The sequence below is a fragment of the Tasmannia lanceolata genome, unplaced genomic scaffold, assembly GCF_043159265.1.
Source record: "Tasmannia lanceolata isolate RefF3 unplaced genomic scaffold, GAP_Taslan_0.1 ptg000011l, whole genome shotgun sequence".
NCBI lineage: Eukaryota > Viridiplantae > Streptophyta > Magnoliopsida > Canellales > Winteraceae > Tasmannia > Tasmannia lanceolata.
The window spans coordinates 6,785,689-6,812,365 of NW_027518688.1; the positions used below are offsets into that span (position 1 = coordinate 6,785,689).

Here is a 26,677-nt window from a genome sequence, read left to right on the forward strand (position 1 = left end):
AAGGTGGCAAGGGCATCATCGTTTAATTCCCTTGGGTTGTAAAAGCCTCGGAGCCGGGTGTCGTGGAGGTCTCAATAGTGGAAATCCTCAAGTGCGACCTTGAGAAGAGTCGAGTAGGCCGTTTGCCGAACCACTATAAATTCTTGTGTCACTTGTGTTAGTATTTCCCTTTCTCTCTCACCCTCTCACTCAATTATTTGTGCTTGCATTTTTTACATATTTAGAATTGAGTGAGTAGTTAGCAATTTTGGTTTCAATTAAAAAAGTACATCTTGCTAACTAGGCTATAAATCACCCAATTAAGTTTGCTAATCAAAAGGTTTTTTGAACTTATATAAATTTATAATATTATTTAAGTTCAACTATTTTAAACTTAATTTAACAAGGGATAAGTCTTGGGTGAAATCTTAGGAAAAGTTTTTAAAAGACAAAGGTTTTTATAAACATCCTATTCACCCGCCCTCTAGGTTGCCAAACCGAGTTACTCCTCGAATTTCATTATTGCACCCTATTGAATATAGAAAACCATGATACCTTATAGATTGAGACTGTACACCCATTATGAACCTTTTTGAACCACATGCTATTGAATACCTAATCTTTTAAATATCGAATCGGTTTTTCTTGAGATGCTAGTTTATTTCTAGACCCATAGCCAATGGGGGAATGCATAATACCTTTAGCACTTAGATACCACTGGCCAGTGTAATTACTGGTAGACAGACATTTTTTTTTTTTTTTTTTTTTTTTGCATTTTACAAAATATTAAACTAAAACTGGATGATATCACCCATAGCAAAAACAGTTACTATCTCTTCCTCGTTTCATCCAATCATTCTACATTTGATCTGCCTTATTTTCCGGGTTATGCAATATTGGAACTGGAGGTGCGCCCTTAACATGATGCCCGAAGGAATCTGCTTTTCTGCTTCGCCATGGAACTAGGCATATGTTATACCACCCAGATGTATAAATATGCTTTCACAATCAGTAAGGGCGGAGTCATTGTGCAAATAAAAGTGAGAATACGCCAAACACAAGCGCAGGAGAACACGATCATATATAAGCGAGCGAGCTGCGGTCGTAAGCAGGCTGTGGCCGACCTCTAGTTGGGGTTGGTGGTCTTTGAATGTTAAGTTCCTGCATCCATGTGCCTTCTAAAACACGCTCTGGAGATGACTCAGGCGACTGAAGTGGAGGTGGAAGTGGGTGAATCAATTTAGGAACCACGACCAGACCCCTACCAACCACCAGTATTGCACCAGCATTGTTTGCCGTCCCACAGTAGTTGGTTGCTGAAAATAGAGTTATCAACTGCCCCTGAGCAAAACGTTCAAAACCATCCATCACGCATTCGTGGGCTCTTATAATGAGCTGCAATTTGTTTCTCTTACAAAAGTCGGTGACTCTGTCAGGCCCAAAAGTAACCAGTCCAGGGCCCCTAGCATTTGGTCTCAAGCCCTCTATACTATCATTCTCTGTGGGGTCTGACCATAGAAGGTCCATTAAAATGATGGATCCAGCATCCATCGTAATGGGCCTTTCAAGAAACTCTGACTTATCAAATCAATAAACATAGCACTATCGATCTCTCAAGAAACTTTGACTTATCAAATTTGACACCTATATCTAATATTAAAATTGAATGATGCCTTATTTCTGAAATTGATGCCCATTGAACTACCAATTACTGTTAGCATTGAATGCCCTATCGCCATTTGACTATTGTTGTCTTTGAAGCCATATCTGCTAGTGTAGTTTCTTATTATCTCACATGAGTGCGTTTAGCTCACCCTTATTTAACAGTTTCAAATCCTGCAGAGTAATTCCAGCTTGAGGTTGGAGCGGAATGGGAGATTTCTAGAACTTCTAATTATTTGCTTTATTTACATATCTAGTGAGTATTTGCTTTTAGTAGGCATTGGATAGACATAGATTTATTTTATTTCAGTATTTGGGATGAGAGGAGACTGAATTTGATGTAATAGACTAAACATATGTTGGTTGGATAGTTTATGAATGATTAAGAATTATGGATTTTAATTTATTATGGATTGAGCATGGTTCTGTTTTATCATTAGCCTTGCATGCTTGTGAAGGCAACTTTACAGGTATGTGGCGATGTCGCACCTCTAAGCCTTGTGATTGTAAATTAATATGTTTGTGAGTGGCTTGGGGCGTGACAAAAAAGTGGTATCAGAACCTAGGCTTTAGGTCCTAGGTGAAATTGAATAAGATCATAAGAGTGAGATTGGGTAGTCAAGGAGCAACTTAGGAAGCGCTTGACGAACTTATGAGTATCAGGGACGCTTGACTACGCATGAGTTTGTTGCGCAAGGAGGACCCTGTCACAGGCTTTGGTGCACTTGGGGACGCCTAAGAGGCAACGGATTTTGTGGCAGGATAAAAAAATATGAAAACAGAGTAGAGCTCCATGGGAGGATTAGATTTGATTGAAACATAGTAAATATTAATGTGTATACTATTGCTGATCAGAGTTATTGATAGGATGGAAATTCAAAGTGCTAGAGGATTTCACACTGGACTTGGGACCCGCGGAAGGCGTGGAACCCGCACTAGAGCCCTCTAGTGGATGGCAGCACAAAATGGCAATATGAATGAACCAATTCAAGAAGGGCCTCGGATTAATCAGGCACCACAACCTCAACAGAATGAACAACAGCCACCAATAGTAAATCAAGATCAAGGAGTTAATATTCCTCAACAAGGACAAAGAAATGAGCAGTTGGATCAGGGAGCTCAGAATCAGCCACTAGTAGTGAATCAAGCTGTAAACCATCATGGAGAATATCTGAATATTGAATAAGGAGAGGTTCGGAATCTTATGCGCGTTGTGGTAGGATTGATAGATCGTCAGGGGCAACAGCAGCCTCCTCCTGTTTAGCATCAACACCTTGCAAACGATCACCCATCAGACACAGGGGATCACTGAGTTAATGAGATTGGCACTCAGGATCTTTATGGGTACCACAAATGTGCAGGATGCTGAACTATGGCTTTCTGGAGTGGAGAAAGCTTTCAGAGCCATGAACTGTGTTAGGGATGTGGAGAAAATTTGATATGCTGAGTACATTTTGGAAGGAAATGCCCTTCATTGATGGGAACAGATAGCACAGTAGAATGAAGATATAGAGGAGCCCTATCTTGGGCAGATTCCAATGCAGACTTTCTGGATAGATATTTCCCTCACAGTACACTTTATCAGATGTAGAGGGACTTCATTCAATTATCTCAGGGTGAGAGGACTGTGAAATAATATGAGATTGAGTTTGACAGACTGTCAAGGTTTGTTCCTGAGCTTGTCCCTAGTGAAGCCATTAAGATAAACAAGTTCGAACAGGGACTTACCTTGTATATCCGGAAGGGAATCACAAGACCCCGTTTTGAAGATTATAATGACTTGGTGATCGGGCAAGACAGTTTGAGTTGATCAGTAAGGAATCAAGAGAGAGTTTCCTACGAATTAAGAAAAAGAGGAGAACAATTTGTATATTTATAATTGAAAGAAACTGCATAGTATATATTTGAATTTAGCAGTGAGAGTTGACCCCTCTAAATCTAGTGAATGTATTACAATTTGACTAAGTGATCCATGTTCAGAACCTAAACCCTTTTTGGATCCTAACAGAATGTGATCAACTGAACTCCGAAAATTGACTTGTGATGCATGTTCGAACCTCTTATATCTTATCAGATTTTGACCATGTTGACTTTGAAATTTGATCTATGCCTTGGGATACAACCCTCTAAATTCTATTGGATAGTGACCAATTAAATTTTTTCCTTGTTCTGTGTTTAGAGAGAGACTTATCTCGTATGTATTAAATCTAGTTTAAAATTTTTATTCGGTAAATCGTAAGGGACCTCTATCGTTGTTATGGACCATTGAACCATTCACATTTTGGATTCTAACTTTAGGAATGTAATGAACATAGAAAGGAAAAAAAATTATGTTTTAAAAATCTGTAAGTGTGTTATTAAGTTGTACTTTGAAAACCAGGATTACCTACCTTAGTGAGGGGAACTAAAGGAAATTGTTTGGAGAGACCATGGTGAATATTGTGTGAATCCTAGCTTAGAGCTACAATTTTCTCCCTAGGCATGTGCTGGCCTTATAATAGAGGCCCCCCCTTAGTATTTGTCCAGTGTGCAAAGTGAATAGACAAAAAAATCAAGTATAGAACGTTCTGCACGTGTCGACATGACGTTCATATTGAACATGTGTTGACTTTCCTACAATTTGGCATCACATCTGTACTCTAAAAAGTTCCTTCCATCTGTGTAAAGGCAGATGTGCCCATGGAAGAAGTGTTGTTCCCCTTTTCTTCTCAATCACCTAAAATCTAATCCAAGGGACAGAAACATTTCAGTCGACCAACCGCTTGAATTAAGTTCTTTCCATCTGGGTCATGAAGGTGCTTCTTGTGTGAGCACTTGATCCACAGATTGTTTTGTTGTGGACAGATGATTGGGGGGAAGTCATTTCGACATTCGTTGCTAGCCTAATAAGGGGATGCCTTTATGGCATCTGATGCAAGATTGATGAATGATAATGCCTTTCTGGCATCTAGTGTATGATTTGATAGGAAGGGGATGCCTTTCTAGCATCCAGTCTTAGTGCCTTAAGGGTTGGCAAAAAGGTGGGCTCCACATTAGGAAGGGCCCCAAGGTTTGTATTTTAGGTAGGGATATGTGGTGATGGGATCTGATCAAGGTTTTGGAGAAAATGATCCATGGTGACGAGATCCGATTCAAAATTTCGGGAGAGGAAAGGATCCGTGGTAACGGGATCCAATCGACTCTTGGAGAAAAGGATCCGTGGTGATAGGATCCAATTCATGATTTTTGGGAGATGAAAGGATCCGTGGTGATGGGATCCGATCGACTCTTGGAGAAAAGGATCCGTGGTGACCAAAATCACTTCAGTATTTTTGAGAGAAGAAAGGATCCGTGGTAATGGGATCTGAACAACTCTTATAGAAAATGATCCATAGTGACGGGATCCGAATCAAAGTTTTGGGAGAAGAAAGGATTCGTGGTGACATGATCCGATCTACTTTTGGAGAAAAGGATCTGTGGTGAAGGGACCCGATTGAGAATTTGGGCCAGATTTTTGGAAGAAAGGATCCGTGGTTACGGGATCCTATCCAGATTTTTGGAAGAAGGATCCGTGGTGACGGGATCTGATCACGAATTTTTGGAAAAAAAAGATCCGTGGGGACGGGATCTGATCAAGATTTTTAGAAGAAGAAAGGATCCGTAGTGAAGGGATCCGATCAATTCCAATAATTGACAAGATCTGTGGTGACGGGATCTTATCACGGATTTTAAAGGAAAGGATCTGTGGTGTCGGGATCTAATTTAGAATTTTGGGAGGAAAGATCCTGTGGTGATGGGATCCGGTTCGGATTTGGAGGTTGATCTGGATGACCGATGTTTTTGAAATATTTGACTTTGATTGGCACTTAGTCGGAACTGATGTATTTGATTTGATGTGGCATGACAGAGTTCGACTGATTTGAAGATTCGGTCAGTTTTGAAAGCCGAGAATGAGAGCATCTTGAGGATGCCACAGCGAATCCTCTTGAGGATGAAAGGGTTCTCCATGAAATGCATGTGTGTAGGTAAGAACATAGGCCAATACCTTTACGGGTTGACTGCGGGGATTCCCGAGAATGGTTGGTTCTGATTTGGGGGTTTTGACTTAGACCTTAGAAGTCATGTTGAAGTGTCCAAGGAAAATTGGGGATTGATTGACTTTATTTTGACGAATTTTGAACACCTGGGAAGGAGAAACGGCCGAACACGTGTATAAGGGGGGTAAAATTGGGAAATCGCAGGGGCTGCGATTTTGGACGATTATATATATATATATAGGTTTAAACGAGTTATTTTCATTCGTTCTTTTCTTTTCTGACTTTGTTCTCTCTAAGATTTCTCTGAGGTTTTCTAGTTTTTCTAAGATTTCACAGAGATGGGCAGACGCCACTCTCAGGAGGAGAAGGTGGTGGTGCTAGACCGCACATGCCCTGGTGACGAGGAGCAGACTCCCTCTCTATGGTACGATGGCTCGCTCTTGCATCGTACCCGCTACCATTTATTTGCTGGTTTCGTAGAGGCGAGGTGAATCTTTATTTTTGAAGGTCTTGTGGGACCCTGATCCCGCGAGAGGGGCGTGGGGCGCGAGCCGCCGCGCGCTCTCTCTTGGTTTCTCGTTCCCACGCGATTGGCGTGTGCATTTTATTTGTTGATTTGAATTCGTCTTTCCTGTGAACTTGGGATCACTAAGGCAATCCGAATTCCACACGAAAGAGATTGACAGAGTCGCCACCTAGATGTGGGATCTAGGACCCATAATTAACCAGAAATCTAGACTCGCTACCTGGTTACGAGAATGGAAGGTATGGGGAGTTATCCACCACATGCACCATTCTTGCCCGATAATCGGTCTTCGATTCCAAAAGCTAACTCTTTTAAATTTATTTTAAATGGCTCATTCAACTCTATGTTATTGTGCGAACTAAGTGACATGCATCCTATGATCTAATTTCAATGTGAATCCTAAATGTGTATCTTGATTTCTTAATTTGTCTGGATTCAATCTAGGTGAAAGTTCTCCTAAAATTCTAATTTCATGAAAAATCCTAAGTGATTTGATTAAGCATTTACAAGAAAATTAATATACAAAACACCACAATTTGTTGTGGTGCCGACTCGCGGGTGGTATGCCGTCAGACATCCAAGCTGCCTACGTACCCAAGCCTCACTGGGATCAGAGTCGACGTAGTTCGGTGCACCTAAGCCAAGCTACTTATGCCTAACTCAACTAGGACACCGACTTAGACGGATTTGACTGTTTCAACAGTTTTAAGAGGAATTATTTAATTCAAGTTGAGGATTTTATTATCTTAGGATTTCATCTAAGATGCTATATGATTCTTATCTGAATGCAAGTTGTCCCTTAGACTAATGCAGGTTTGCCTACATCCTAGTTTACTAGGCTTGTCTTAAGGAAAGATTGGGTGACTAGTGTAACTAGACCTATGGTATGGTTGCTATACATAGCAAGCGTCCGTGATGAGGCTGGACTCCTAACTCTAGGACTCCCTAAAATTTAGGACACGACACAACACTAGTGTTCCTAAATTGGGCTCTAATGGTTCTTAGATTGGAAACCATAATCCAATGGTTCCGAAAGACTCGAGACAAATCAATTCAAATTCTTGAAGTTAATTAATTTCAGATTTCATGGATTTTCAATTTATGGACACTTGAGGATTACCAATGGTTCTAGGGTTCACCAATTTCGGCCCAGAATAGCATCCAAGGAAGGGAATCGTGCGTTCTTTCCTTGCGCAATTTAATACTTAGGTTATAACATCTTATTGCCTGGCATATCTCAGGATTTCCGTGGACAGTAACCTCGGAGCCAACAACATGCTATAGCTTAAGTATTCAAATTGTCAAAGATCGGTTGCAATTGGGATACGATTATGGATGCACTGGCCATTTTTCCAGGAAAATCTAAAGATCCTAAAATTTCTGTTTCAATGGATTAAGGAGTGAACATGTGACAAAATTTAAGGTTCTTTGGAAATTTTCACAATGATTTTTAATTAATTTCGAATTTTCAATGGATTTTATCAATTTTAAGCATATGAGTGATTTTACAAGTGAAATTATTGCAAACAAATTCGAAATGAGTTGAAATTTCTACAGCAGCAAGATATGATGAAATGTAGCTTACGGGAAGAGTTTTACAGATTTTTACATTAAGCTCATATTTAATTTCGATTTAACAATTGATTGACCAGATTGCACAAATAACACAGAAACCACTAGAAATATGAATCTAAATTCAATGAAATTTCTACAGTAATAAGATATAAGTAAAAATAACATACTGAGAAATTTTCATGAATTTTGGAAACCATTTACTATCAGTTTCAGATTTTTTAATTTTCAGACCAGATTATGAATTAACCCTACATCCCATATGAAAACAGATCCAAATCACTTGAAACTTTTACAGTAACTAGAAATGTGAGATTGAAGACTACTGTAAAACTTTTAAGAATTTTAGTTGTGATCTGATGTCAGTAACAATTCCTTCAAAAGCTGGTAAATTTCAAAGAAAGCATAAAATAATATACCAAACAAATTCTACAAATTCTCAAAATTTCATGGTAGAATGTACTGGTATCATATTAGTTTCCCACGAAATTTCATTAATTTTGGAATTCATTTAGTATATATTTTATTTTCGAAACACTCATGGAGATCATGATTTTGAGCATACATATTTAATTTTCAACTAAATCCAATTAAATACTAAAAATCATGCAAATATACCAAATAATTCTAGAAAAATCTAAAAATTAAGTACCTACCTGTGATCGAAATCCTCGTCGAATCCGAGAGCCGAAAAATTCGAAAATCGCACCGCCGCTTGATCCGCTTCCGCTTTCTTTCTCTTTTTCTTTGTTTTATTTTCTTTTATATTTTTTTTTATATGGAACAAGGGAGAGAGATGGGGAGAAACAAATAAGGAGAGAAAGTAGATAATGATAGTGTGAGAGTGAGAGAGTGAGAGATATTGAGGGAGGGAGATATTGAGGGAGAGAAAGAGAAAACTATCCAAAAACAATGTGTTGTTTTTCTCCTCCTTTCTTCCTCTCATCACCTCTCTTTATATAGTGAAAAACTTAGTGGAGAGGTGGAAATAAAAAATGAGAATGGTGGGTGTGGTGGAGAATAATGGAATATATAATGGTAATGGTGGGAATGGTGGTGGGAATAATGGAATATATAATGGTAATGGTGGGAATGGTGGTGGGAATAATGGAATATATAATGGTAATGGTGGGAATGGTGGTGGGGATAATGGAATACATAATGGTAATGGTGGGAATGGTGGTGGGGATAATGGAATATATAATGGTAATGGAGATAATGGTGGTGGGGATAATGGAATATATAATGGTAATGGAGATAATGGTGTTATTTTAAAGGGAAAAATGAAGTTAGTGGAAATGGTAGAGAAAGTTAAGTCATGCTAATGGTGAGTCCCACTTTGTGGGTTCCGCACAAGTGGGCCCCACATCAGCGGGCCCTACACAAGCGGGTCCCACATCAGCGGGTCCCACACAAACGGGTCCCACATCAGCGGGTCCCACACAAACGGGTCCCACACTAGCAGGTCCCACACTAGCAGGTCCCACACCAGCGGGTCCCACACAAACGGGTCCCACACCAGCGGGTCCCACATTCTCTTTTGCTCGGATTCTCATGAATAACCCTTCTCAATACTCAACGGAAAAAAAAAAATCAGAACATTGCAGGAATGACCAGAAAGATTTGAGAAAGCGTAAGGGACGAACACGGGAATGGAAAATACTGAAAAATTGTTGATCAAAGCAGAGCAAAATGGGGGTGTCTACAGATGCCCCTCTTTGGTAAAGATGACGTAGTCATCAAATACCAAAGTTAAAATGACAGAACCATTTTGCGTAGCTTTAATCGACAAAAGACTCTACACAAAACGGAACTTAGACGCAAACATTTACTACCTAATGCAAGACCCTAAACGAGGTCCTAGAATTGGAATGCAATAATAATAAAAAACAAAATCCCGCTGCGGTGCCGCTCGACATCACATTTATATGATGTTCAAAGAGAAAAGACCATTTTTGAATGGACTCAGAATGAAATACCATATTTTTACGGTTTCCAAGGAAATGAAACATCACATTTGTATGATGCTCAAAGAGAGTAAGAAACTATAGTTGTATGGATTTGAAGAGAATGGAATACCGTATTTTTACGGAGTTCCAAGCAAATGAGGTATCATATTTGTATGATGCTCAAAGAGAATAAGAGAACGTAGTTGTATGGACTCGAAGAGAATGGAACACCGTATTTTTACGGAGTTCCAAGGAAATGAGGTATCATATTTGTATGATGCTCAAAGGGAATAAGAGAACATTTTTGAATGGACTCAGAATGAAATACCGTATTTTTACGGCTTCAATCTTCGGTTGAGATGAATTAATGAATTTGACAATGAAGAATTTGGAGATTTTTTCATGAATTTGAATTTGACGTAGAATTGGATTTGATGAATTTGGGGAATTTGAATTTGACGTAGAATTGGATTTGATGAATTACGGGATTTTGAATTTTGACGTAGAATTGGACTTGATGAATTTTGGGAATTTGAATTTGACGTAGAATTGGACTTGATGAATTTTGGGAATTTGAATTTAACGTAGAATTGGATTTGATGAATTACGGAATTCCAAGGAAATGAGGTATCATATTTGTATGATGCTCAAAGAGAACATTTTTGAATGGACTCAGAAGGGAATGGAATACCGTATTTTTACGGAGTTCCAAGGAAATGAGGTATTCTATTTGTATGATGCTCAAAGAGAATAAGAGAACATTTTTGAATGGACTCAGAAGAGAATGGAATACCGTAATTTTACGGAGTTCCAAGGAAATGAGGTATCATATTTGTATGATGCTCAAAGAATAAGAGAACATTTTGGAATGAACTCAGAATGAAATACCGTATTTTTACGGTTCTCGAGGAAATGAGATATCACATTTGTATGATGCTCAAAGAGAATAAGAGGACATTTTTGAATGGACTCAGAATGAATGAAATAACGTATTTATACGGATTTCAAACAAATGAGACACCATATTTATATGATGCTCAAAGTTAACTCAAGGACAATGGACTATCGTATTTATACGAATTCCAAGAAATGAGACGTCACATTTATATGATGCTTAAAGAGAAGAGACCATTTTCAAATGAATTCAGAGATAATTTGAGCTTTGACATAGATTATCAGAGAAAAGGAACTGAAATCTCTAATTAACAACTTTGGAAGCAAATGATTCCATACCACCATGCAGCAAAGGTCTTTCAAGGCTTGAACATGAGATGCCACTTCATTAGCAACCTGCCCCAGTTTAAGGCCTTCTAACCTTCTTCTATTCATTGACCAGAGATCCTTCTTGCAACGATTTTTCACCATTCATGACAGTCGCACCTTTTCCAAGTTTCTCGGAATCTGTTAATGAACCTGCCTTCAGAGTGATTGCACCCTACAACAATTCTTTAAAATAGCATTTGTAAATTTTTCTAAAAATAGAACCACAGACATTGGTAATAAAAAGACAAAATAAGAAAGATTACTCAAGTGATCTCGTGATGCTTCTGACTTATCAGTATTTTCTTTTGGGTTAGGTTAGCCTCTTTTAAAGAATGTTTCTCCACTGATAAACATCTTCACTTATTTTTTAAGACAGTGATACTTCATATATCCTTCTATCAACTTTCGGATTGTTTTGAAATTAATGCCCTTAGTTTCGGGAATCATTGTTATTTTTGCCTGACCTACTGAGAGTTCAGAGGTCGATGTAATTCTTCTGGCGTGAACCCCATCTTACCACGACCAAGTATTCCTTTTTAGATTTTCAACTTGGCGGACCGTTCAACCTTAACTTTTGCCTGAATCGCCTTTTAGGTTTTCAACTCAGCAGGCTACCCCCTTAACTTTTGCCTAAGCTGCCTTTTCAGGTTTTCAACTTAGCAGAGGAATGATCCTGAATTTTGCCTAGATCGCCTTTTCAGGTTTTCAATCTAGCGGATTTTCAAGCTCCATTTTTTTTTTTTTTTTTTTTTTTTTCTTTTTTTTTTTTGAACACCAAAAGGACTTTACAGGTGAGGTAGAGCTTTTCAAAGAATGGCTTAAGGTTTTGCAAGAGTTTCGACCGAACCTGTGAACAGGTTGCCTACGTATCCCAGTGTAGGAATCAGGTCATGCGTAGTTCAGGGGAATGCCCCTAGTACATTGGGTTTTGAAGGAAAATTTTATGTAGGCTCGAAAGGGTTTGCAAAAGGTTATATATTTTTTGATTTTGGGTTATGAATTTGGGTTTTATTCGGCCAAAAGACGGCCTTCTGGTGTTCAAGCATAGAACCTCTTGAGTTGATCAAGATTTGTTGGTTCCGGCAATATTTCTCCATTTAAATTACGGAGCTTGACGGCTTTTCCGGGTAAGATTTGGTCCACGATGTATGGCCCTGACCAATTAGGCTTGAATTTGCCTCTTGGGTCAAGCACTGGTGCTCGATTTTCTTTTAGAACAAGATTGCCTTCTTCGAGATCTCTGATTTTAACCTTTTTATTAAAAGCCCGGGCTATTCTGCGCTGATAACCCTGCACATGGTAAAGTGCTTTTAACCTCTTTTCATCTAGCATGTTCAGCTCTTTATATCTGGCGTCTGCCCATTCATTTTCTGGCAACTTGACTTCAGTCAATACTCGGAGCGAAGGTACACGGATCTCCACAGGTAGCACTGCTTCCATACCATAAACAAGAGAGTAAGGGGTTGCCCCAGTTGAAGCTCTAATTGATGTTCTGTAAGCCCACAATGCGTACGGCAACTTATTCGACCAATCCTTATAAGTTTCTGACATCTTGCTAATGATAGTCTTGACATTTTTGTTTGCAGCTTCCACCGCTCCATTTGTCTGCGGCCGATAAGGTGAAGATTTATGATGCTTAATCTTGAACTCTTCGCAAAGAGTGATAACTTCTTTCTTGAAATGAGATCCGTTATCTGAGATAAGTTCATGGGGAATTCCATATCTGCATATGATGTTGGTTCGTATGAATTTAGCAACTGATGCGGATGTAAGCTTTGCATAAGAAGCGGCCTCAACCCACTTAGTGAAGTAGTCAATTGCAACGAGTATGTACTCGTGACCACTAGATGACTTAGGGGAAATTTTGCCAATAATGTCAATTCCCCAAACCGAAAACGGCCAAGGAGAAGTAAGAGAATGCAATTCGGTAGGTGGTACATGGATGAGATTCGCATGTATCTGACATTTATAGCATTTCTTCACAAATGTGTGACAATCTGCTTCCAATGTTGGCCAATAGTACCCCAGACGTAGGATCTTCTTTGACAACATCTTCCCATTCATATGAGGTCCACACACCCCTTCATGAACATCTGCGAGAATTTCTTCTGCCTGATCTTCAGTGACACATAAGAGTTGAATTCCGTCGAAGGACCGTCGATACAGCTCTCCTCCACAAATGACAAAGTTAGCCGCCAATCTCTGCAAAGTCCTTATCTCCTTATTCGACGCCTCATTGGGATGCCCCTGGCCCGAGATGTAGTTCTTTATGTCCGTATACCATGGTTTACCATCGGGACATCTTGCAGCTATCTCTATAGCATCAACATATGCAGGAGCCCATTGCTCTTGAACCGTGATGGGCCTCATTTTCATATTGTGAGGTATGTCAATCATAGAAGCTAACGTCGCTAAGGCATCGGCGAATCTATTCTTCAACCTTGGCAAATAACTGAAAGTGATGTGCTGGAATTGCTTAGCGAGAATATCCAAGTATTCATGATATGGCAGCAACTTTTCTTCTTTGGTTCTCCATTCTCCTTGGGTTTGGCAAATGATTAACATTGAATCTCCATATACGTCAAGATTCTCTATGCCTAAGGCCAATGCTGCCTCAAGCCCAACAATGCATGCTTCATACTCTGCCATATTGTTGGTGCAATTGAATTGTAACTTAACTGCAAGGGGAACATGCTCATTTCGGGGTGACACAAGCAATGCCCCTACTCCTTGCCCTGTTTGGTTTGCTGCTCCATCAAAATAGAGGGTCCAACCAGTTTCTGGATATTCATCTTCTACCATCATGATCTCTTCATCTGGGAACATCGTCTTGAAAGGCTGATTTTCTTCTCGGGGTGCTTCTGCCAATTGTTCAGCAATGACTCGGCCCTTTACTGATTTTTGGGTTACATGGGTGATGTCAAACTCAGACAACAACAATAACCATCTGGCAGTCCTGCCTGTCAAGGCTGGTTTTTCAAAGAGATATTTCAGAGGATCCATCCTTGACAGGAGCAAGACCTTATGTGATAAAATGTAATGCCTGAGTCGCTGAGTAGCCCAAACCAAGGCTAAGCAGGTTTTTTCTAGGACAGTATACTTCTGTTCATACTCCAACATCTTCTTGCTAAGATAATACACAGCCTTTTCATGCTTGGTTTCTGGATCTTGCTGCGCTAACATACAACCCATTGTGGTTTCTGTTACTGACAAATAAAGCAGCAATGGATGTCCCGGTATCACTGGTGCTACTATCGGTGGTTCAGACAAACTTTGCTTTATCTTTTCAAAGGCCTGCTGACATTCCTCTGTCCATTCTTTGGAAGAGTTCTTCTTTAAGAGCTTAAAGATAGGTTCACAAGTTGATGTCAGATGAGCGATGAATCGCCTTAGGAACTGTATCCTTCCTAGGAATCCCCGAATTTCCTTCTCGGTTCTAGGCGGCGGCATCTCCTGGATAGCCTTAATCTTCTGAGGATCTACCTCTATACCCCTTTGACTCACCATGAATCCTAACAACTTACCAGAGGTAACCCCGAATACACACTTGCTAGGATTCAGGCGAAGCTGGTATTTGAGTATTCTTTCAAAGAACTTCTTGAGGTTCGGGATGTGATCCCTCCTTTCCCTAGCTTTTACAATCATATCATCGACATAAACTTCGACTTCTCTATGTATCATGTCATGGAGTAAGGCTGTAGCTGCTCTTTGATACGTCGCACCAGCATTCTTAAGACCAAATGGCATTACCCGATAGCAATATGTCCCCCATTGTGTAATGAACGAGGTCTTAGCCATGTCCTCGGGTGCCATCTTAATTTGATTGTAGCCCGAGAAACCATCCATGAAAGATAGTAATTCATGCCCGGCCGTATTGTCCACCAAGATATCGATATGTGGTAGAGGGAAATCATCTTTTGGACTTGCCTTGTTCAAATCCCTAAAATCTACACACATTCTCACCTTTCCATCTTTCTTTGGTACAGGTACTATATTTGCGAGCCATTCTGGATATTCCACCACTTGCAGAAATCCAGCATTCAACTGCTTAGTAACCTCTTCTTCTACTTTCAGGACCCACTCAGGCTTCATTCTCCTTAGCTTCTGCTTTTTAGGTTTAATCCCAGGCAACAAAGGTAGCTTGTGTTGAACAATGTCTTCGCTCAACCCGGGCATATCTTTGTAGGACCAGGCAAAAACTTCTTTATATTCCTTAAGTAGGTTTATTAATTCATCGCGCTCTTCAGATGATAGAGTATTTCCAATTCGTATTTCCTGTATTAAATCTTCTGTTCCGATGTTTATAATTTCGATTTCATCTTTAAGAGGCTGGGCTCGGCGCTCCTCCTCTTGTTTGAGCATATGCTGTAATTCAAAGGGAGTTTCGTCGATCCCCTCTTCCTCGTCTGAGGAGGGAGTGTTATCATTATTATTAAAGTCAGAAGCAAACACAGAGACATACTGAGAATCAGATTTCATTGAATTGAAAGAAGTTACATCATTATCATTGGACTCATCCTGAACAGGCTCAGGATTCACATAGTAAATAAACTCAGAAAATGACTCGCCTGGACTAGGCACTGACACCGATTCACTCGACTTGACTAGACTTGACTTAGCAATATAATAAGGTGGAAAAACATCAGAACTCCAGTTTGAAAGATTTTCTGTTGCAGGTGCAATCTGACTCTGAGGTTCAGTAAAGGTATCATTACTCTGAATAACTGCCACCAGCACATCTTCACAGTCAGTCTCTTCTTGCTTTTTAGAATGATCTAAAACGGGCAACTCCTGACAAACAACATCAGGCACATCTTCTTCGAACAAAGACCCCAACATATCTGGCTCAAGGCAGACTATCCAATCCTCAACAGTTTTTTCAACACAATATACCGGCGGTTCTGTTTCTGGGAGAGCAAGGCCACTGAATATTTCAAAACCTGGTATCATGATCCCTGTTACTGAGTCATACCATGGTTCAGAAAACCCATAGTATGGAGAAGTCTCACCTTCTTTGATAAAGTGACCATTCATTGATAAGGAATATGGAGTCATCGGGAGTATCCTTCCAGTGCGGCGGATTTCTTCCTTCAATTTCAACAATTCTTTCATGGATTCCTCCTCCTCCTCAGTAGGTATATACCCAAGACCGAAAGCTCCAGAGTTTGCTTTGATTGGGCGCCAGTGAGACGCTTTGCTTGGATCACGGCCTAAATTCATACCCGGAAAGTAGTTCATTTTTCTCATCATCTTGGCAACCACAGGACTGATGGCAAAAGGCAAATACAACTCCTCCCGAGAGGCATCTTCATAGGAAATAGCAGTAACATCGAATGCGAAACCATTCAAGTTGTAATCATCTGCTTTTGTAACTGGAAGAATCCAAGTTTCTCCTGTTATCTGCCCTATTTCTGGCTCTTCGTCGCCTCTGACAGTGATCAATTTTCCTTCTTTAATGAACTTCAGTTTTTGATGAAGGGTTGAGGCAACAACACCTTCCTTATGCAACCAGGGTCGTCCCAGAAGTATATTGAACGAGGCCTTGATATCAATAACTTGAAATTCCACCTCAAATTCTTGACCGCCTATAACGATCCTGGTGGTAAGGACTCCGACCACATTTCTGCGGGTATTGTCATATGCGAGGATACCAAGGGTTGATTCGGCAAAATCAGTGGGACCGAAACCCAAGGTAATGGCAGTTCTTAATGGACATACATTCAACGCGGATCCATTATCTACCAGCGCAGACGGTACTTTCTTGCCTTCGCAAACAACAGTGACATGAAGAGCTCTAGCATGATTCCGACCTTGAGGAGGCAGCTCCTGGTCTGAGAAACTAATGGCCCTGGTGGCGTGTGTCAGAGCGACAACTTCAGCTAGTTGCTCTGGAGATATTTCTGAGGACACCTGTGTGGTATTCAGTTCTTTCAACACAGCCTCTCTGTGTTTCTTCGATGCTATCAACAACCCCCAAACAGATATGACAGCCTGAGTTTTCTTCAACTGCTGAACAACTTCATCATCTGGGTCCTTCACGTATTGCGGCTCCTCTCCTCGAGCCAATGCCCCTGGATTTTCGACTCTTAATTCAGCAGGTTTGAAAATTCTTCCACCCCTTGTCACATGTCTGACTTCATCCAATTCTGGCTCACCATAGGTGATAATTTGAGGGACTTGTGGCTCATAGGTGATTACCAAGGGAGGTACAGACTCCCTCAGGTACGATTCATCACAGAAGATGATTTGGGGTTCAGAAACGGGTTCTAAAGCACATATGAGGGTGAGAGGGTCAAACTCAGGATCTCCTATGGTTATGGCATTAACGGCATCGGGAGGATTAGCATGACCAGGTAGCGGGTTTTGGGTAACATTGGGTCTTGGCTGGAATGCAATGACTTTCTCATCAATAAGTTTCTGGATTCTGAATTTCAAGGCGATGCAATTGTCTGTAAGATGACCAGGACCCCTGTGATACTCACAGTGTAGGTCGGCTCGCCAATTGGCAGGTAAAGGATTGGGGGGAGGCCGGGTGGCAGGTAGGGTTATGCGACCTGAAGCCAGACATTGCTTAAGCACCTCTGAAGATGGAATGGGAAGAGGAGTAAATTCTACCCGGGCTTGTTGCCGAGGTGCGGTCGCGGGTTGAACATAGTCCATTACTAGAGGTTCCTGGGATTTAGAGGATTGAGCATTAGAACGGGAGATACTATTGACTTGGGCTGGTGGGGATTTTTTGAAATCTCTGGGGTTTGGGTTGCTACGGTTGAATACACCTTGAGCCATAGCCTCCTCTATTTGGGTGCCAGCTACGATGAAGTGCTTGAAGTCCGGGTAATATTGTAATGACATGTGATATTGGAGCTGGGGGGAAATATTTTTCATGATTATCTGGACCTGCTCCTCCTCAGACGGGCGCTCCATCATCTGAGCTGCTATTCTCCTCCATCTTTTCACAAAAATCAGAAAAGATTCTCTTGAATCTTGCTTGGTTCTTTCCAAATCCTTTCTAGTGATTTCTGTCCCGTCATCATATTTGAACTGCCTGATGAATTGCTCACCGATATCCTTCCATGTCTTGTAACGAGTCTTGTCCAATACCATGAACCACCTCCTGGCAACCTTGGTCAGGGAAACCGGGAACAATTGAGCCATTTGCTCAGAAGATAAGCCTTGAGGCTGACACATGATGGTGAACATTTGCAAATGTGTAATTGGACAACCCACACCATCATATTTATCAAAGTCCGGCATTTGAAAATTGGCTGGGAGACGGATTTCTGGGAACAGTGTGAGATCACTCGGATTGAAACCACCTTGGTCTTGAAATTGGATGTCTTGTACCTTCCTGGTAAGACTTTCTAATTTTTCCATAACAGACTTATCAACCATGGACTGAGAAGGGTTACTGTGGTCCTGACTGTACTGCTCTTTTTCCAGATCTTCTTCAATTTTATCAGTAATGGGGATAAACGCCGGCTGGGCAGGTGCGACTGAAGTAGCTGTATGGTGCATGGGCCTTTTATCTTTGGACAACGATTGTCCGAACTTCTCAGAAAGTTGAGCCTTGATAACTTGGTTCTCTTCCTTGAGTTCTTGAAGCTGCCGGAGAATCAAGGTGAGAGTATCGGTAATAGCAGCGGGTGGAAGACTACTGTTCTGGTTTTCTGCCATTGGGGAGGATGAGGATGGGAAAGAAGGAGATGCTGGGGTCCTCAGAGAAGGTGGCGGGGAGACAGATTTCCTCTGCAATCGAGAAGAGATCCGAACCCAAGGAATAGTAGGGTTAGCTATGGTGTTTAGTGCCCTGTCATGGAAATAATGAACACGAGGTATATGAGCTTGGCATTCATGGAGTGTTTCTTCTCAATGACTGAAAAATATTACACATTTAAGCAAGTAATTGGGACAATAGAATGAATCCAAATGATGAGGGGAATGCCCTTAGTTCAAGGATTATGAGAGTAAACTCTGAAGGATTTAGCAGAAATATTCTTGAAAAAGGTAGCCCCTAGAGGAGGAAGAGATCAAGGGTACAGGCAAGATTGGATCATCAAGATTGCACAATCAAATGATTGAGACACAATTTCCGCCAATGAAGACACAATCGAATCCCACAAGAGACGAATGATAGACACATGATCAAAATGTGAGATTGCATAGGATTACTTTCAACGGGTAGATCAAGAATAACTAATCCTATGAGATCTTTGGAAATGATGGGATTTATATCCTAACCCCAAAGGAAAAGTTTTTAGTCTTCGCACATTTTAACAGTGTTACCTGAAGGCATCAACCCTAATCCTAATCTAGCGGAGTGGAGAGAGGATCTCGACTCATGACTTTGTTTGTGTACCTAGGACCGATCGTAGCCATTGGAAGATGGACTACGGCCTAATCTAGACACAAATGGGTAAGATATCCTAAACTAGGCTTACACATGTGGTGCACATGTGTTCGTATACTGCATGCATGTCTGGGTTAATCTAGGGGTAAGGCCAAGAGTCCCCTTAGCGCGAATCCATGTTCGATATACTGTACCAGTGTCCGGCGTATCAGTACGTGAACAAGAGATCCGTTTACGCACCATAAAGGTACTAGGCTAAGGGTGGAATGCTTCTCTAGCACAGAGGCACCAGGTGATGAAATCCCAGTCAACCATGCTAGATAACACTCCGGGTTCCTAAAATAGGACGTGTGTGCATGTGAAATGCAAGGGTTTAGATGCAAGTGATGTAAGTGTGTGCAATAAGTTCGCGCAATCTATGATGCCTTCAGGTTTTGTTAAATTAAGTTCGAGTAAAATGTGATGAGAAAATAAAACGAGACAAACTAATCTAACAAGTATAGAGTTTTTATGAGCCAGTTTAAATTAAATTCAAATGAATTATCTTTTGAAATTTTAATGAAGTTAGGTGGTCCCCAGCAGAGTCGCCAGACTGTGGGACCCTGATCCCGCGAGAGGGGCGTGGGGCGCGAGCCGCCGCGCGCTCTCTCTTGGTTTCTCGTTCCCACGCGATTGGCGTGTGCATTTTATTTGTTGATTTGAATTCGTCTTTCCTGTGAACTTGGGATCACTAAGGCAATCCGAATTCCACACGAAAGAGATTGACAGAGTCGCCACCTAGATGTGGGATCTAGGACCCATAATTAACCAGAAATCTAGACTCGCTACCTGGTTACGAGAATGGAAGGTATGGGGAGTTATCCACCACATGCACCATTCTTGCCCGATAATCGGTCTTCGATTCCAAAAGCTAACTCTTTTAAATTTATTTTAAATGGCTCATTCAACTCTATGTTATTGTGCGAACTAAGTGACATGCATCCTATGATCTAATTTCAATGTGAATCCTAAATGTGTATCTTGATTTCTTAATTTGTCTGGATTCAATCTAGGTGAAAGTTCTCCTAAAATTCTAATTTCATGAAAAATCCTAAGTGATTTGATTAAGCATTTACAAGAAAATTAATATACAAAACACCACAATTTGTTGTGGTGCCGACTCGCGGGTGGTATGCCGTCAGACATCCAAGCTGCCTACGTACCCAAGCCTCACTGGGATCAGAGTCGACGTAGTTCGGTGCACCTAAGCCAAGCTACTTATGCCTAACTCAACTAGGACACCGACTTAGACGGATTTGACTGTTTCAACAGTTTTAAGAGGAATTATTTAATTCAAGTTGAGGATTTTATTATCTTAGGATTTCATCTAAGATGCTATATGATTCTTATCTGAATGCAAGTTGTCCCTTAGACTAATGCAGGTTTGCCTACATCCTAGTTTACTAGGCTTGTCTTAAGGAAAGATTGGGTGACTAGTGTAACTAGACCTATGGTATGGTTGCTATACATAGCAAGCGTCCGTGATGAGGCTGGACTCCTAACTCTAGGACTCCCTAAAATTTAGGACACGACACAACACTAGTGTTCCTAAATTGGGCTCTAATGGTTCTTAGATTGGAAACCATAATCCAATGGTTCCGAAAGACTCGAGACAAATCAATTCAAATTCTTGAAGTTAATTAATTTCAGATTTCATGGATTTTCAATTTATGGACACTTGAGGATTACCAATGGTTCTAGGGTTCACCAATTTCGGCCCAGAATAGCATCCAAGGAAGGGAATCGTGCGTTCTTTCCTTGCGCAATTTAATACTTAGGTTATAACATCTTATTGCCTGGCATATCTCAGGATTTCCGTGGACAGTAACCTCGGAGCCAACAACATGCTATAGCTTAAGTATTCAAATTGTCAAAGATCGGTTGCAATTGGGATACGATTATGGATGCACTGGCCATTTTTCCAGGAAAATCTAAAGATCCTAAAATTTCTGTTTCAATGGATTAAGGAGTGAACATGTGACAAAATTTAAGGTTCTTTGGAAATTTTCACAATGATTTTTAATTAATTTCGAATTTTCAATGGATTTTATCAATTTTAAGCATATGAGTGATTTTACAAGTGAAATTATTGCAAACAAATTCGAAATGAGTTGAAATTTCTACAGCAGCAAGATATGATGAAATGTAGCTTACGGGAAGAGTTTTACAGATTTTTACATTAAGCTCATATTTAATTTCGATTTAACAATTGATTGACCAGATTGCACAAATAACACAGAAACCACTAGAAATATGAATCTAAATTCAATGAAATTTCTACAGTAATAAGATATAAGTAAAAATAACATACTGAGAAATTTTCATGAATTTTGGAAACCATTTACTATCAGTTTCAGATTTTTTAATTTTCAGACCAGATTATGAATTAACCCTACATCCCATATGAAAACAGATCCAAATCACTTGAAACTTTTACAGTAACTAGAAATGTGAGATTGAAGACTACTGTAAAACTTTTAAGAATTTTAGTTGTGATCTGATGTCAGTAACAATTCCTTCAAAAGCTGGTAAATTTCAAAGAAAGCATAAAATAATATACCAAACAAATTCTACAAATTCTCAAAATTTCATGGTAGAATGTACTGGTATCATATTAGTTTCCCACGAAATTTCATTAATTTTGGAATTCATTTAGTATATATTTTATTTTCGAAACACTCATGGAGATCATGATTTTGAGCATACATATTTAATTTTCAACTAAATCCAATTAAATACTAAAAATCATGCAAATATACCAAATAATTCTAGAAAAATCTAAAAATTAAGTACCTACCTGTGATCGAAATCCTCGTCGAATCCGAGAGCCGAAAAATTCGAAAATCGCACCGCCGCTTGATCCGCTTCCGCTTTCTTTCTCTTTTTCTTTGTTTTATTTTCTTTTATATTTTTTTTTATATGGAACAAGGGAGAGAGATGGGGAGAAACAAATAAGGAGAGAAAGTAGATAATGATAGTGTGAGAGTGAGAGAGTGAGAGATATTGAGGGAGGGAGATATTGAGGGAGAGAAAGAGAAAACTATCCAAAAACAATGTGTTGTTTTTCTCCTCCTTTCTTCCTCTCATCACCTCTCTTTATATAGTGAAAAACTTAGTGGAGAGGTGGAAATAAAAAATGAGAATGGTGGGTGTGGTGGAGAATAATGGAATATATAATGGTAATGGTGGGAATGGTGGTGGGAATAATGGAATATATAATGGTAATGGTGGGAATGGTGGTGGGAATAATGGAATATATAATGGTAATGGTGGGAATGGTGGTGGGGATAATGGAATATATAATGGTAATGGTGGGAATGGTGGTGGGGATAATGGAATATATAATGGTAATGGAGATAATGGTGGTGGGGATAATGGAATATATAATGGTAATGGAGATAATGGTGTTATTTTAAAGGGAAAAATGAAGTTAGTGGAAATGGTAGAGAAAGTTAAGTCATGCTAATGGTGAGTCCCACTTTGTGGGTTCCGCACAAGTGGGCCCCACATCAGCGGGCCCTACACAAGCGGGTCCCACATCAGCGGGTCCCACACAAACGGGTCCCACATCAGCGGGTCCCACACAAACGGGTCCCACACTAGCAGGTCCCACACTAGCAGGTCCCACACCAGCGGGTCCCACACAAACGGGTCCCACACCAGCGGGTCCCACATTCTCTTTTGCTCGGATTCTCATGAATAACCCTTCTCAATACTCAACGGAAAAAAAAAAATCAGAACATTGCAGGAATGACCAGAAAGATTTGAGAAAGCGTAAGGGACGAACACGGGAATGGAAAATACTGAAAAATTGTTGATCAAAGCAGAGCAAAATGGGGGTGTCTACAGGTCTCTACTATTATTGTTGGTATAGGGTTAGCATCTAATAGCAACTGGTTGTGGGAACCGGTTTTTTCCCGAGCGAGAGAGGCGGTGGGGGATCACCATGTCAGGTTTTCTAGGAGTGTTTGTTGATTTGCGCTTCTTGTCAACTTGGGATCGTGCTTCGGATTTCACAAGAAAGAAAAACTCAGAGTCGCCACCTAGGTTAAGGCCTAGGACCCGTGCCTGCTCTTCTGATGAAACGTGGATAAAGATCCTAATTTCATTGAAAGAGAAGGAACCAAAGGGGTTCTTTTGCTCTGGGCATAGAACCTGTGATTTTTCTCTGTTTGTTAAGTCATGGTCCTTACAGATATCTGGACAAGGGTTATTGTTACAATCGGGGAAGGTGTTAGGCACCCCTCTTGCTCGAGTAAACCCGATCTCTTGACTTGATTTGGGATTTTTGAAGAATTTAATCAAAATAACTTATCTTTTTATCCTTTGTTTGGATTAGGCTTAATTCCATAATGTAAATTAAATGAATTTACCAAAGAAAGAAAATAAACGATTGTTATTCTGATTGAAGTTGTATGTTGTAATATGAGTCCCGAAAGATCTCGCAGCTGACCACAATCAGGTTAACTAAATCAAATGAAAAAGACAATACAGAAGGGAAAAGAAACTCTGGGTTTATGATTCCCTCTGTTTGTCCAACACCATGGAGCACCAGCGCTCTCGTCTCTGTCTCTTTTGTCTATGGTAGAACTGGAGACAAAGTGGTGGGTTAAGGAGAGGGAACGTAGCCCTATTTAAAGAGAGGAGAAGGGTTTACGTTACAGGATCTAGGGCAAAAGGAGCCCTAAATCTCATAACTACCCTGCACCAAGTTTTGTAATAGAAGTGCAGAAAGCTGGGAAATAAATGTAAATTTACCAAAGGAGTGAGTATGCTTGCTGAAAAACCGGCGGCGCAATAGCGCTAGTTGGACAATAGAGCTTTAGATTCTCTAAAAATTTGACAGAATAACGACGCTATTTGGATGAGGGGGCTTCGGGTGTGCCGAGATTTCGGCAGAACAACGACGCTATTTGGACAATAGGGCCTCACGTTCTCCGAAATTCAGCAGAACAACGACACTATTTGGATGAAGGGGGCTTCGGGTTTGCCGAGATTTTAGCAGAACAATGGCGTTATTTGGACAATAGGGCCTCATGTTCTCCGAAATTCAGCAGAACAATAGCGCTATTTGGATGAAGGGGGTTTTGGGTTTGCCAAGATTTCGACAGAACAACAGCGCTATTTGGACAATTGGGCCTCGCGTTCTCTGAAATTCAGCACAACAACGACCCTATTTGGATGAAGGGGACTTCAGGTTTACCGAGATTTCGGCAGAACAACGAAGTTATTTGGACAATAGGGCCTTGCGTTCTCTAAAATTCAGCAGAACAACGGCGCTATTGGGAGGATGTCGCTCCGAGTCTTCAAAAATTCGGCAGAATGCCGACACCCAGTGTGAGCTACCGAAGAATTTCTCTACTCTCTCTTCTAAAGTAAAGAAACTAGGATTTTCTAAAATTCAGAAGGGAAAACGAGAAGAAAATCCTCTGAAAATAACTTTGGAAGTTAAAAATAAAAAACCAGGAAGTTAAAATCTTTTTTCTCTTTCTTTTTTTTACCCTCCTTATTTATAGGGGTTCGGGCCAAAATTTCGCAGAGTGCGAAATTGGACCTAACACTGACATCAATGTCAGGTCGGCAACATTTCGAAAAATGTGATTTTTTGTCTTTTTGGTCTAGAAAAATATGATTTTTGGTCTCTTTTGACGGGTTTTCAGGGAGTTTCGGCGGACCATAACTCCTCTGTTTGGACTCCGAATCGCGCGCAGTCAGATCCGTTGGATTCCTCGTTGTGAGGAGATTCCACAAGTCTAATATCGCTAGCTTTCGGGACATGAAGTGTTTTGGGGTAATAACGTATGTTTTCGACTCAAAGTAAACTTCTTAGTTTGAAATGCGGTGTGAAAACGAGCTTTTTGGCAGTGCCGTAAAAGGCGGGAGGCCGTGTAAAGACGGGCTTTTGTCATACCTCTGGGGTAAAGTTCATTTTTGAGAATTTCTCTTAGTTTCATAACCTCGAGATAGATTGAGAGAAAGACAACAGGTGCTCTGAGACTCGTCATGAGACTCTTCCTCGCGACAACCTATACGCAAAACATGTAGGGTTCATGACGATAATGTTGGAACAACAGGTTCTCTAGGTCTCCGACCGGAGCATAGGCTTGAATAAGCCTATCTAGGTAAACACCTTCTGGTGTCATAAACTCATTGGGATCTTGTGATGGCATACAAAGTAGTCGAAGACACGGGAATTTGTTCGATCCGTACCTAAGCTCAGGGCGGATGATAGGTCCGTCATCCAGAAACTGAAAAAGAGTGCAACACTCTTCAAAGGTAGGACACATTTCTTCGAGACCAAAGCAAAAGTCATGATATCGGTGATCCCAATATTTTAGCGCTGCTCTGACGAGGTTCCGATCTATTTGGATGGACGGAAACAAAGGGAACATTTGCTCATGGTAAGACATACGATCGAAAAGTCAAAAACTCTCTGGAGTATTGTAACTTTGGATCCACTCGAACATAATTTTTTCAGTCATAGCTTGCTTCAAATAGAAGATAAAAGGGAATTTTTAGACAAAAGATAAGTGCAAAAGCTTATGCACATACTTTATTTATTCACATTTCTTCTGCCTTTTACATGGCATGTAGTATACTGAAAACAAAACACGATAAAAGCGATAAAAGAAAGGAAAAATAGTGTCCTCTGTCTCCTTTGAGGACTAGTTCAGAGTTGCGAGGTAGTAGTCCCCAGTAGAACATATGTCTCGAGCGTCGGGTAATAGTAAGTTGCAACTTCATTCCCGCGTGCTGTGGCTATCTCGAGAAGTGGGACAACCTTCCTTTTCTTCCGCTTGGAAGTGATGATTTTGGCAATCCCATTAGAGAACTCTTGCGGAGGAAAGAAATGGCTGACTGGTTCAACGACCTCTTGCTTAGCCCTGTACTGACGCATGATAGGCTTAGGGATGTACAACGAGGTATTCTCTAGACTGAGAAGTTGGACATAGCTGGCTCCTGGTGTTGACAAGACAGTGGAGTTGTACCCGCACAACCTCCAGAAGATGCTATCGGTTTTAAGGCTAGACAACCATACGACCCATTTGGACATGGTATTGGGGTACTTGAAATGATGCCAAGTGCGATAATTGTAGACAGATATATCTACTCGAGAATGCGGGATAGCGATATAAGCTTTAGGCAAAGCCACATGTAAAGTACAGTTGGACATCCTGCGAAAGAATTGCCAGGGCAGTCACGGACTTTATTCAGTCCATTTAGAGTGTCCACTAAGATGACAGGAATAGGATTTGCTTTATCAGGAACCTGATCTAGTATGTTGAGAATGTCGAATGAGACTTCGTCAGAACTCTGCCTTGTT

At 40.5% G+C, this 26,677-nt stretch overlaps 1 pseudogene; it reads right to left on the minus strand.

Annotated features, from left to right (window-relative positions):
• Window positions 1-752: 752 nt before the first annotated feature.
• On the minus strand, window positions 753-26,407 carry LOC143885832 (serine/threonine-protein phosphatase BSL1 homolog pseudogene; annotated as a pseudogene).
• Between the last annotated feature and the right edge of the window lie 270 nt (window positions 26,408-26,677).